Genomic DNA, 15066 nt, shown 5'->3' on the forward strand with positions numbered 1-15066 from the left:
AGCTGAAACAAACGGGACAAATGCATTTGCACTATTTGTGTTGAGTGGCCATATATAATTGCCCAAATGTTTTTGGTAACAGTGCAGGCAACATATTTTAGACCATACTTAAAATATATATTATGGCCTTTGATTGTAATGCATCATTTTACTTGCCAAAAACGGTTTAAACAAATAAAACGTATTTTTTTTAAATATGATTTGGAAAAATAGGAAATTGAGCAGATTCGTTTTTCTCTCTGTTTGACACTTTAAAGAACAGTAAATGAAACTGATTGGATTTTCCTAAACTGTACAATTTCACATTTGAAGACCGGTGAAACAAATTTGCTCCTCTTTGTGGCAAGCGAGTATGTCATAGATGATGACAACTTCAGTTTACTGCGTTTTGACGTCGTGCAAAAACGTGTTTCGGCCGGTCTCTAAAGGAACTGCGTTTTCTTATTTTTCTACAAGCGCGGTGTTGTATATTCTTACTTGGTTCCATGTGGCTACTTGGTGTCTGTCGTCCTTTCTTAGTGTTTCTATCTTCTAACCTAAGAGTGTTCTATATGGTGTGTGTTGCATTCCAGCCTGGGCAGTTGGTCTGGTCAGCTGTGAGGTTTACTGCTCTGCTGTCTTATCTTGTGTAACTTAATAAACCTATCTTAATATCCTGAAGACGTGTCCTGCTACCAACTTAACTTATTTACAACATTTAAGTGTGATGCCACCATTCAGGAAGACTATGAATCTCATGAAAAGAAAGCAATTGTATTTTGGGAAAGTGGCAATGAGTATTTTATTACTGACCTGGTGCAAACTATAACAAGTGCATTGTGAATCTAATGTGTACCAGGACAAAGAACATAGAGTTGGACTCAAACCCCTATTCAGGGAAAACTAAGGATTGTGAGAGTGAGCCTTGAACCTGGACAGGGACCGGCAGAACCATAGGGGGACAAAGTAAGGTCCCAAAATCAGTACCGGAAGAGGACGAAGAATGTCCCAGGACCGGAAGGGGACAAAGGCCCCAGAATTGTTACCGGGAGAGGACGAAGAATGTCCCAGGACCGGAAGGGGACGAAGATCCCAGAATCGTTACCGGGAGAGGACGAAGAATGTCCCAGGACCGGAGGAAGACAAAAGTCTCGCTATTAGTACGGGGAGTGGACAAGGGGAGTCCCAGGACCGGCAGAACTCATGACAGAGATTCGTGACGGACAACAGTTCCAGTACCACGACAGAAAGTTGTGACAAGGTGGTTCTTTGAACCGGGATAAATGTTCTGCGTTTACAACCAGACTTTTAGCCCACAGTACTGAGACAGTTTGTCCACAAGAGAAATTAAATTCAAAGGAAATTCAGAGGCCTGAACAACAACTAGAGGCTCACAACCCGAGGAAAAGATCCAGAACCTAGACACCTGGTTTAGAACTAGATTTTGGACTGTAAGAAAACTGGCTCCAAATTTATCTTTGTGAACACTCTTCCAGAACTGTTCTATCTTCAAAATTAGCGAGAATCCGCGACGGACAGTTGCTGATTGGAGAAAGTGAACTCTCTATTTCCGTTTTTGATGGCCTCAATGATGGATTGTAGAGAGTGGACTGGCTCTTCATTTTTGTCAATCGAAGGGGAGAAGGTGGTCATTATGATCTTCATCATCATTCTCATCTTGATCCTGATTCTCTTCCTTCGTGTTATGGAAGTTCATGAGATCCCGGACCTCCTAAGTGTTATATGTTTCCTTCTTCGTGTTTTTCCATGCTTTAACTCTTACTATGTGTTTGAGTCTTTCATTTGTGTTTTGTTTGTATAGGGAGAAGATGTGTTGTATATTCTTACTTGGTTCAATATGGCTACTTGGTGTCTGTAGTCCTTTCTTAGTGTTTCTATCTTCTAACCTAAGAGTGTTCTATCTGGTGTGTGTTGGGTTCCAGCCTGGGCAGTTGGTCTGGTCAGCTGTGAGGTTTACTGCTCTGCTGTCTTATCTTGTGTAACTTAATAAATATATCTTAATAACCTTAAGACGTGTCCTGCTACCAACACGCGGTCCCAAAAGTGAAAGAGAACCACGCTGCAGCCGGAGCATGGGGATATCTTGTCTTTATGGGGCCATTTGTTTCTAATTAGAAACACATGGTCCCATAAAGATAAGAAAGTGCTTTGCGACAGCAGCAAAGCAGGCCACCGAGTCCAGATTGGAGGCCAAAGGGGGTCAACCAAAAACCCTCATTTCCAATGGCAGGCCACCGTTTAGCATAAACGGTGACGCCAGCCAATCGAAATGAGGGGCGGGGCTTCAAGCCCTCTTCAGAAAGTCCCACTTAACAATAAATCTCGCGGAGCGAACAGCGCATGCGCTGCCAGGCTAGGCGAGACCTAAAAACCCTAGTAACTTTCAGTTCCTCTGAGATCTGGAGCTGTGAGGCTTTTGTAAATCAGACTCAGTCTTGTATCCAGGAGGATGCAGCTCTGCCAAGTACCACGCATCATGGGTTAGACTTTTCAATCATGTGATCTGTTATTTTATTACAAGACTGGAGGCTCCTATTATGCTATCCTTTCCTTGCCTTTAATAAACAGCAGCCAAGATAAAACTACAAATCCCAGCATGCTTAGAGATAAAACTACAGTATGCTGTCATAAAGAACGAAACAAACAATCAACATAAAGTAGCGTGCTACTCGCCAAAAAAGCCCTTCAACACCCCATCAGGGGTAACAAGCGCTATTTTAATGAAAACCTTTTTCCCTCTTCTATCCCTCCGCTATCCGTCTGAATCTAAATAACTGACTAACCTATCCACCACTCAAATTACTTTCATATTTCACTATACCAATTCAACTCTAATCCTTTATGGGTTCCGGAGTAGCGTGCTACTCGCCGAAAAAGCGCTTCACGCAGCGTCAGCGGTAGTAAGCACTACATAAATGCAATTTCAATACAATACAATAAAGTAGACCTATGAATATCTTGACTGGGAGCAATAAGTCCTCTTTTCTTGCTGCTCACCGTCAAGATAAGTGTTTCACATATTTATCCTCTTTTTATAATGTACTTTATTTTGTTTATTGACAATTAAGGCTGTATTACTGTTTTAATATTTATCCTGGTTTACGATATTGGGATCCTATCACCCGCCTTCTGGCCACCTTTCGGCGTCCTAACGTCTTTGGGTCTGTGGTGACTGTTAGTTTTTCTGGCAAATTCTTAGGCCATTTTTCTGACCTCATAGTTTTTGTTGTTCCCTCTGTTCATCGCACATTCAGTGCTCCCTCTGCTTCTTATCAGCAGTGTTAATTGTCCAGATGGTCACGGTAATGGTCGCTTGTGGGGTTTTTTCCAAGGCTTTCAGCGTCAGGCTGTGCACTCCTCTTTGATGGCAGGACCTCCTCTTCTCGACCCACCCTTGTACGCTTTGCTCCACAGCTTTCAGCCACATTGAACATATTTGTCCCTGGCAGTAGGATATGAAGTGACAGCCCCTATATTGTATATATCATACAAAAGGGAAAAAAACAGTATTCATTTGCATATAATGGAGACATATTCTGATGATTAGGAGGCTCAGATTTTTAAGGATAATCTGAATTTATTTATAAAATATTCAGTACAGCAAGCTGTTTCCAGCTCAATGGCTAATATTTAAAACAAAATAGAAGCCTCTATGTAGAAAATATTGGCCAAAACACTGATAATATTAAGAAAGCAAATCAACTTTTTTTTTACACAAGGTTGCAGCTAAAGCCTCTCTTGTAATTCAACCTCTTTCCAAGGAAAGTGATATTTCTAAGAATACTAAATTGCCAATTAAGATTGTTCAGTTGAGAGACACTTATGATGATATGGGTGACACTGATGATGACATGTATAAGGATGATCCAGGCATAATGATTTGGTCTAGGCCTGCGGAGAAGAGGCATAACATTTCTCTTAACCCCTTCGGGGCTGATGACGAGCTCAGCTCATCATGGGCGTAACCTGCGCTACGCGGATGACGAGCTGAGCTCGTCACGTAACGCGGGTTTTTTTAAATCGCAGCGCGCAGCGGGAAAACCGCTAGCGCGCATGCGGTTAAAGGACTGGGAGAGTCATTCAAGTCTGATGGTACATCTAACGCACTATTTGATTTTTTTGGTCAACCGATGTTTGATCCTACGGTTATCCGTCACCCTAATTTTACTGAGTGGTCTCCTTATGAACATGTATCTCTTTATGTTTCTGACAAATTACGACAGCCTTTAGACAAACTTTCCAGCAGTCATCTTCATTCTGAGTGTCCTAGGCCTTCCATGCCTAATAGCATTGCGGTTACTCTATTGATAAAAAACATGCTTGTATTTTTCACTAAGTTTGAAAAGGATCCAAAAAAGGGAGTGGATAGAGCCTGGACTAACTTCTAAAACAAATTGTTGGATGTTACCGTTCCTCTAACCAGAAGTCTAGACTAGGCAGAGGAAGCTAGGATTGAGGGTACTAAGGTGGATTCCATAACTCTGACTAATTGGGCAGAGAGAGCGATATGTGTTCTATGTAATGTTAATTCGGCAATGTCCCATGAAAGACGAAAGAGCTTACTTCTGAAAATTGACCCTAAGCTGAGTAATTTGGCATCCAAAGAAGCAGGACTGGAGGCTAATGGCTCCTTGGCGATTGTTTAATCAAAGACCTCAGCAAATATGTGGCAACTTTCAATTCCATCGTTAAAGCTCAATATTCCTTACAAAGAAATTTTAGCCATCGGGTTCTTGCAAAGGCAGGAGTTGCTTTGCTGGCCCAACTTCTCAATGGGTTCATTTAACCAAATCAGAGGCTCTTTCGGATAGCAACAAGACTACAAACCTCAATTTCATCCACAGAAGAACAGAGGTTTCAGACAGTGTGGTTTCCGAAACAAAGGATTTCAGAACTCAGGTGAGCGATCTTGTGTCTGCCCCTTTTCCAGTGCGGGGTGGACTGTAGCAGGTTAATCTCAGATCCATGGGTTCTCCAGACAGTACAGGGTTACTGCATAGAGCTTTTTGCAACTCCTGTTCAGGAGAGGGTTCCGTCCACTATTCCCAATCAGGTGCGCACATGCGCGCACACACCTCTGTTACCTGTAGCGCACAGTGCTGTGTGTGGAGCACGCACACACAGCACATCAAACAACAACTTTTGCGCCGCTGCTTTTAAAAAGCAGCCGACGTGAAAAACAGGTGTTTCTTTCATATAGAGGTGCATACTGTGTGCCTACTGTGTGCTTTTGTTTAAGTATTCATGTTAATTGCAGCGCCGTCACGAGCTGCGATTTACATGAATACTTTAAACAAAAGCACACAATCTGCCCACAGCTGCGCTTAGGTAACAAAAGAAATTCAGCAAGTATACAAACACGGCGTGAAAAGCACACGTTGTGTTTGTAGACTTGCTGAATTTCTCTTCTTAACAGAGCTGGGCTGTGGGGTGATTGTGTGACTTTGTTAAAGTTTTCAGTTTATTTGCAGCTCCAGACGGGCACTGCAATTAACCTGAAATAGTTAACAATGGTCCACAATCACACCGCAGCCCAGCTCTATTAAGAAAAGAAATGCAGCAACTCTACAAACACAGCGTGAAAAGCACACAACCCGTTTGTAGACTTGCTGAATTTCAGCTGTGTGGCGATTTACACTTTTCTGTGCTTTGAATAGTGTGCCACCCTACTTGTATTTTCCTGTTTCTGTCACTGCATCCAGATATATGATATAACAAGTAACATCATACGGAGGGCTTTAAGTGGGATGCTAAAACCTGGGGGGTCTCGCAAAGGGGCATGGCCAGTGTAATTACGGCCGTGGCTTAAAGACACATAAGCTAAAAATCTGTACTTAGCATAGTGTACCGCCTGACTTGTAATTTGCTGTGTCTGTCATTGAATCCAGATATATAATACAACAAGTAACATCATACCTACAAGTCAGGACTATTGGCTTTGTCAATGGTTGTTAGTTGCATAAGATAAATAAGCAGTAACTATGGCGTGTATGTATTATTTAAAAAGCTTCAACTTAAAGCCCTGGTGACACCACGACAATGTTGCTGGTCCTGAGTTTCAAAAAGAGAAGGGAAATCCAGAGAGAAAATGAGTCTCTTTAATGGATTTCCCAACCCCTACAAGTAGGGTGACCAGATCGTGCGACCCAAAAACCGGGACATTTCACAAAAATAGAGGAAGGACTACAAATTTACATCAATAAAGTGGCAAATAATGACATTCCTCATCCCCATAGAAATACAGAACAGACACTAAGAAAATAAACAAAATGTAATTTTTAAAACCCGCATCATGCCTGGTAATTAAACTGCTTACTTATAACAGCTGCTTACTAGCCCTGCTCAAAAAACCGGGACATGAGCCACTTTTACAGAAATCTGCCGGGACAACTGTTGAAAAACCAGGGACTGTCCCGGCAAATTCGGGACTCCTGGTCATCCTACCTACAAGGCCCACTAGGCATGACGTCATGCCCTAACTTCTCTACTAGTGAGAGGTGAGCAGTGTGAACACCCACACATCAATGTGCCTACTGTTACTGCAGTCTGGAAAAAAACGGACCATCTGTGGCAGGGCACAAAACAGATCCCGGTAGAGACCGGTTTCGAGGCGCCCTTTAAAAAACTGCCGGTGCTTAGCACTGGTGAGACCCAGCCCACTTAAAGCCCTGCTCAGACCTACAAGTTGGACTATTGACTTTGTAAGTGGTTGTTAGCTGCATGAGATAAACATGCAGCAACAACAATGGCTTGTATAAATTAAATCCATCTGAATTTGAAACCAGCAAAACTCTCCAGCCATCTTTCTAGTTGTGATGAGGCTGCCAATGACAGAGACTTGCTTGAGTGTCTGTTATGGTCACGCTGGTAGAACAGTTTTAACAACCCCTTTAGACAAAATGTGACATTTTAACAGGAAGCAGTTTGACTGTTAATGAGATTCCCTTTTTTGTACTTGCATATATTAGGGTGAAAGGGGGTGATCTTCTGTACAAAACCCCACTCTGAAATTCATCAGGTTAAGCAGACTGTCTTGTGATAAGAGCTTACCATACATCTAGTAGTGCAACTTCCGTACTGTGGTTGGGACAGAAAAGTGACCAATGGGAATTCAACAGTTGACTTGCTTCTAAATATTTTTCAAATTGTAGGGTGTTTTTTTCTTTCCAGGTTTAATGGGGTCAGAAGAAGGAAGAAAGGGGTAATGTTTGTGGTATTTCTCTATTTTTTTTTAATGTAGGTGCTCATTATGGCAAGTCTGAAGAAAAGACTAGATGAACCTTGACCCAATGAGACACTGATGATGGTAACAGTAGTCTCGAGCAATGGAGGAGCAGAGTCTTTTTTAGGGTCTTAATTATTGTTCTATTATTGTCTTGAGAAACTGACATCTAGAAAGAGTCTGTTTTTTTATGCATGATGATCTGTGACCTGAGCAACCACGGGACTAGGTGATGTACCAGTGCAGTGATGGTGCAGGTTTTCACAGATATCTTGGCAGCGTTGTAATGTTGGTCTAAGTTTGTATTTTTTCAAGGATTTGAAAGTTGCATAGCAATTCAGTGATCAGTTTTCTCACCTATAAAAGCCTCTTAGCACACTGCCCACTCCTAGTCATATTTTTTCACTTCATCTGAAAGTTTTCTTGTTAATTGCAGCTCCAGCGGGCGCTGCGATTAACGTGAAAACTTTAACAAAGACACACAAGCACCCTGCAGCTGCGCTCTATTAAGAAAAGAAATGCAGCAACTCCACAAACATGGCCTGTAAAGCACAACTCATGTTGATAGACTTGCTGTATTTCTCTTCTTAATAGAGCTGGGCTGCGGGTGATTGTATGACTTTTAAACTTTTCTGTGCTTGGCATAGTGTGCTCCCCAACTTGTATTTTCCTGTTTCTGTCATTGCATCCAGATATATAATACAACAAGTAACATCATACCTACAACAAGACTATTGGCTTTGTCAGTGGTCAGTAGTTGCATAAGATAAATAGGCAGCAACTATGGCTTTCATATGATATTGAAAAAGCTTCCACTTAAAGTGTTAGTGAAGAGAATACTCCGGACAGATGGATCAGTCATTTACACACTTGCAGCTGCCATCTGCTCAGACCTGAATCTCAGCAAGATAAAAAATCTTGGCAAGTTCTAACCTGCTTTCCACCCATCTTAGTTGGTTCAGGTGAGCACGGTTACATAGGCAAGCTTTTAGAAATAACAAGATGGCGAAAAAGGTTCCTTATAGAACCCCAACGTCGATATGCAAAGACGCTACTTCTGAAGTATTGCCATACCACACTTCCTGTCTTCTCTGACATATCTTTTGTCCTTTTTCCTTCCACTCCCCAGCTGCTCTCGCCGTCTCCTTCTCTTCTTTTTCTTCTTCCTCATATCAGTCCCGCTCCACGTTTACCCACTTTCTCCTTCTCCCCATCCCATTCTTGTCTCCATTTCCCTCTCACTGCCTGTTCTTTGCTTTCTCTCTTCCATTCTCCATTCTTCCTCCCAGTTCTCCAAAGCCTCTGGCTGCCTTTCTCTTTCCGTCCCGCTCTTTCCCATTTCTCCATTACCCTCTTCCCCATTTCTTGTCTTTGCGTCCTGACTTTTATTCTACTTTGTTCCTCTCTCCCCCTTTCTCGCCACAAAATTTTAATTCTCACTAGTCTCCTCTCCTTTTCCTTCAAGCTATGTTACAATTTTGAAAATACCTACCACTATCCCTGAATATTAGAAGGAAGCACCTTTAGAATTTGGACCAGTGTGCCTCTGCAGTGTCGGTGACCTGGCCAAAAAGGACATGAAAAAGCTGAAATTGGATCATAAATCCAAAGCTGTTCTAATCAGGGGCCCCAGGAATAAGTTTGGCCCAGGGCACTCAAAATCCTTAAGATGTCCCTGTGCATTTGTTAAAGTTTTCATGTTAATCACAGCACGCATCATGAGCTGCAATTAACACGAAAACCTTAACAAATGCACACAATCACCCACAGACCAACCCTATTAAGAAAAGAAATGCAGCAACAGAACTGCCAAGGTTTCAAGAAATGCCAAGGTTTCAAATTGCAATGTGGGATGTTTTCATAATTTCACTGTAATTATTAGTGCCATTTGAACAGGGCCGGCTTTAGTGCTTGTGGCGCCTGGTGTGACAATGTTTGTTGGCGCCCCAATGACCACCTCTGCCATGGATACTATCATTAACAACCTTTAACAGCGCCCTTCAAGTCTCAATAACCCCTTTCGCTTTCATATTTATTTTGTTTAAAAGCGCCACTCATACCAGTGTAATGTGTTAAGCACTTTACATCGCATACACATTACACAGAGAAACTGAATCATAGTGTGTAAATCAATGTATATGAAATGTTACAATAGACAGAGGAATAAAATGTCTCTTCTTAACGGAGCTGGGCTGCTAGGGTTTTAAGCAAATGGTTGGAGTGATATTTGGCACTGCACGAACATGCGGTCTGGTTCCTGGCGCACATATCCATGGCTGCAGTGCACAGAGACCCTACACTGCTGCACAAAGAGGAAACAAATTAGAGGGAACATTGGTTCCGTACCCACTTTCGTGTTAAAAAATTACCTTTTGAAAAGGTGGCTTTCAAAATCATTTACTCACATTTCTCTTGGTTTGAATGTAACAATACTGCAAATACAAAGAAACCAGGGGGTATAAGAAAAGAAAACAAAGAGTCAGTTATATACTCTCAACTTATAAGACTAAAAAGTCACCAATATACTACATAAATAGCCAATAAGTCTTATACAGAATTAATAACCCAACGCATCTGACCACCAGCAAAAGTAGGCGAGACCCAAGATCCAGAGATGGATTCCCATCAAAATCTTGTTAGCGATCTAATATTCTCATCTGGTCAACCAAAGGTTGGGCTGAGGTGTCTCTAGATCATTGGGACTGCTTTCAGACCCACCAAGTAGGACTGGGGTCAAACCCACAATTACTTGTAGACCATGCGTAAGATCACTAAATGGGACCAAGTGCAGTGCAAAACGTGAGTGTATGAAAAAAGTGATGATTAAAAGTAGAATAGAGGACAAACAGTAAAACAACTTTAATAGCTGTAAGCCTCTTTCTGATTAAAAACCAGAACAGCGCAAAAAAGCAGTATAAACAAATAACTGCCTGAGGGCTGACATGTTTCTGCCATACAGGGGGGCTACCTCCTAAGGCTTTCTTCAGGGCCTCTGTTCTTAAAGATGCTTTTGCAACTGCTAGTGTGAACTACACAGAAAAAAACCATGTAAACTGTGAATAAAGTAACAGCATAAAGGATATATGTTCCTATTCCTCCATGTCATCTGGTTTATCAATCACCTACAAAAAGATGCAAAATGGTATCAGTACATTGGGTATACTTCTATATGAAAAAATGTGTGAAGGACAACCAGGATTCCTTACTCACCCATATTGAATATAACAATGCCAGTGCTTCCAACCCTTTAGGTCAAGCCTATAGCTGCAGCGTGCATGCACTGCTCGCTTTGCAAGGCATGCAGTATTCAGCATGAGTGGAAACTTTGAAGCTCCGCCCTCTCAACGTCCATTGGCTTGTGTCTTTGTCATCAGTAAATGCTGTCTTCTTATTTATTTTGAGGCTTGTTAGTCCCTCCTTATGACTGCTATGTCGCCATGTGTCACCCCCCATGGCTACTGGCCCCTTTACTTCGAGTGTTACACCGTAGGTGATCTGTGAGCACTCCTTTGTGCCCCCTTCTCCCCCGCCGGCACTCTCCTTGTCTGTTCTTGTGCCCCCACCCTCCCGCCCATTGTCTGTTATGCAATATTCAATAGGTCTCGCGTAAATGCGAGTCCTATTGCATTGCAAATGCTTGTTTTTTTTGCATCTCAGTGTTTCATCACCCAACCCATATTAAACACATACTGTGCTTTTGAATTCCAGTGTTAACGTTTTGAAATTAAAAAAATTAACTCCTCGGAATCATGTATACTTGCGTCGTACTTGTGTACCAAATAATAGATTTACGTGAGGTTCTTATTCAATTTGGGCAACGTTACAAAGAGATACAAACGCATGGCAAATGTTCCTATAATATTATGTCCTTTTCAGCGAAGCCACTTCTGCAGTTGTATTTAAAAGCGAGTTTCGTGCAGTGGAACGGGAGGATGCGTCCTTACTGCCATGTGTGTGTTTTTTCGTAATGTTTGAGAAGTGTTACATAATGATAAGACTGGTTTCCGACAGAAAGATGGTGCCATGTGCCGTGTAAGCATACCATTAAACAGTACGACCTAGATGCAGTTATATTTATTTAAAGCAGTCGACATTGGCCAACATACATTTGGGGTTCCATTTTCTTCATCAGTCGGCATCCGTTTGGTGCACACTGTGTATTATGAGATTGGTGGGTCTGTTTTTTTTTTTTACTTGAGTGTCGTCTTTATTATCTCTGCAATGTATTGACAGGTTACATTCTCTTAGGTATATTGTCGTTACGGCCAGGGCTCGAGTCGGGGTACCACGCAGGTGGATGGCGTCCCCCCACTTATTTTACCAGGAGCTCGATAACTGGAGCAAATGGAGCCACACATTCACTCTTTGGCTTCTCTGGGGCGAGATCGGAGCTCATTCAGAACGCTGCTCACAAGCTGGCTTCTCTGATGCAATCGCATCTAAGGGGTGAGCGAGGGGAGGCAACAAGTCTGATGGTGCAAGCTACCTTTTGTGACATCACTTCCTGTTGTGACGTCATTCCCCCCCTTCTTTTTTTAGGACTTGTGCCCTGGTTACGGCAGAGAAACTAGCCCCAGTATGTTCACGGTTGTATATGTCTTCCTTCAGCTCATGGTACGTTTGCTGCATGGGGCGTTTTGTGAATTATTGATGTAGCATAAGGGGTTTCCTACCAATATTTGGAATTAAAAGTGGTTTAATGTTAATTACTGGTATGTGAAAGCAGGAATAAATGCGTAGTCATTCCTTTGTGTGCATTAGGGATTTGGTTGTTTTAAAGTACATTTCTTAAACATGCCTCACAATTTCAAGTTTGCTGCTACTAGCCTGCCTTAATTAATAGTCTGCCTTGGAAGTGGATCAGTTAATACTGAAAATATATCCGCATACGTCTATTTTTGGCTACTGATGTGATTGATCTGTATCAACATTATAAGACAATCAGTGTTTTGCTGGCTAACAGCTACTGAACTATTTTACGTTTGTTTTCTATTACATAAGGTTAACATTCTTATCCTAATCATCAGGCGGAATCCCTTTAATTTCCTCTGGTTTGTTATCCAACCACACAATGTGAGTTTAACATGTTTTTTGTGGATTTATTAGGCACATGAAACGGCCTGTTTAATCATAAGTCTTTTTTAATATTTTAATTAAAACCCTATCAGTTTTGTACATTAAGGCATTCTAAACTGTGAGGTCTTGGTGGAAATCGGTATCTTAATTTCAAAATGTGTAATCAGGGCTTTAAAGTTCCTCTTTTTAGGATACCTTATTGTTGTGTCCTTGATGGAAAGACACCAGGAGCCAGGTTGTATATACAAGACTTGTTTATTCAGTCTTCAGATCAAGTTACAACAGGGATGACTCCAGCCAGCCTAGTGTGGTACCAGCCCCACCAGGAGCAGCCTCCCTAGCTGCTCAGCCCATCTCCAACTGCCACATTCACCCCACTCAGTCACCCAGGCATTCCACGCATCACAGGCACACCAACATTCTAATACCAGGACACACTCTGGCTGAGCAGCTAGAGGCAGCAGGGCTAGAGTACATATTAAACTAATATGTAGAATACAACATTATCCCTTTTTCCTTAAACAAAAAAAAAAGGAAAGTAGAGGACAATGTCCAATTAGATAAACATTTCAAATAAAAAAAAACAACGAATGAACAAAGCATCAAAGAAGATGGAATCATTAATGTAGGAGAAAATCAATAATAGTATAAATCGCAAATCTCTTGGATGCAGCAGTGACAACAAAACATCACAAGAGGAAAACATTCTGAAAAGGAAGGATGGTTAAGATAAATACAAATATGCAAAATCCCCCATCCCTCTTAAAAAGAGAATTTTTTAATATATAAATACATAGCAATATGTTCCATAAACACTGTAACGTAAAGCACTATGACCCAAAAGCAAAAAAAAGAATAGTGCTAAAGGTAGAATAACCTACGACTCAATCCCATGAGTAGGTAAAAACAAAAACAAATGCGTCGTCGCCCATATGACCAACCATAAAAGTACGTACAAATGTACTGTGCACAACTGTAACAGGGAGTAAATCCCACAACCAACCCCGTGTAGGAGTTCACCTAGGTAAAACTAATGGGAACTAACCCACGTCCCAACCGCCGCGTGGAAGTTACATACTCCAGAGTAGGAGTAACACATAGTCCCATAGGACTAATAAACCTGGAACTAGAATGGGAACTGACTAAAGACCCAACATGGGAGGTAACCCACGTACCAAACCCCTTGTAGAGGTTAGACACACCTGACAAAAAGTATCTGACAATAAAGATTAAGAGGTAAATAAACCTACAACCAGCCCCCATGTAAGGGAATAGTGGAAACCACCCATAGCAAACTAAGAAAACCCATCCTTAGACAAACTTTAACCTGTGGAATCACGACATCATATGTACTGTTAAAGAAGATTGAACTGACTATCCTAGAAGATAAATACTCTATAGTTTAAGACGCAACACACTAGAGGGAGATTGTAATGAGCATCTCTATGACCAAAAACAGATAAGCATTACAAGCAATAGGAATAAATTACCAAGGAACTGAGAGCGTGAGAAAATGTCACTAGATGGCAGTGTAACACAGAGCAGTGAAAGAAAATCACACTTTTAAACAAACTTACACTGCTTCGAGAAATGCTTCGTACCACCACGAAGAGAATGAAAGCAGTACAAAAGAGCACGCAGAATCAGAAAAAATTCACCATGTTAAAGGCATTGACCCCGTATAAATTAACATTTCCTCTTCTTGCTCCCGGACTTAGTCCAGATTTTTTAACCCTCTCACCATTCTGGAATTTATCAGCACGAGCAGCAGAAGTTTGTGATGCTTGACCTTTAAAAGTCAAGAGGCAGGTTTCGGCAGTCTCCATGTCACCGGAGCTTCACAAGATGCTGCTTACGTGACTTCCATTCCTCAATATGTACTTACACAAATGTATTGACTCCTTTTTCTCGAATATGTAATATTGTAAGATTTTAAATATTCAACACAATAAAAAAACTCACTCATACTTACACAAACAATAAAATTAAGGAACGCAAGTGACGTTGCTCCGGGAGGCTCCCGGCACGTCAAGGTTGGGAAGCGTCCATAGAAGAAATACGAACAGCAAAGTGGACGAAGCGTCACCAAAGATCCACAGGAGACTCGCGCACCGCCGAACAAAGGTGAGTGGCACGAGCAGGACTTTGAAAATTTTGAATGTGAACGGAACGGTTGAACTGGCAAAAATCGGAGTATTAGCTGTAACTTATCCCCGATGCTTAAGTAAGTAATTACGATGGCCGGGAAAAACTTCTCCTCACAAAATTGCCTCCACATAACCTCGCATACGTTAAAAGTAAACACGCAGAGTATTGTCTCTGTTGCACACACTTTGGTTCTATCAGAAGTGTGACAGAACATCAGGAAATTTCACTTTGTCCAAGAACATCACACAGATGCAGTCAATAAGGCAGCAATACAAAATTTACCTTGACGTTACTCTAGGGTTGCAGTCACTGCAGCTGAAAACTCAAAGATGAACACTGCTACCTTAGAGCTAAGCAATTCTCGAGCAACAACCAGTGTGTGAATGACTGCCCCAGTCACGGATCACACACAGACACCAAACTTGCACATTCCTTGATGATCTGGTTGCTTAAAGTTGCAAGAAAGCAGACACATGTCATAACTTTAAAGTTACTGGGGTCTTGGAGGCACTGTAACTGTGGTACAGGAAGCATTATAATTCACTGCACACAAAAGTCAGTAAAATACTAGAAAAACTCCATTTGTGTTGTCACTACAGGCTCTTAAGTAATAACACCTT

This window comes from Lissotriton helveticus, chromosome 7 (genome assembly GCF_964261635.1).
Source record: "Lissotriton helveticus chromosome 7, aLisHel1.1, whole genome shotgun sequence".
In the NCBI taxonomy this organism is placed as follows: Eukaryota; Metazoa; Chordata; class Amphibia; order Caudata; family Salamandridae; genus Lissotriton; species Lissotriton helveticus.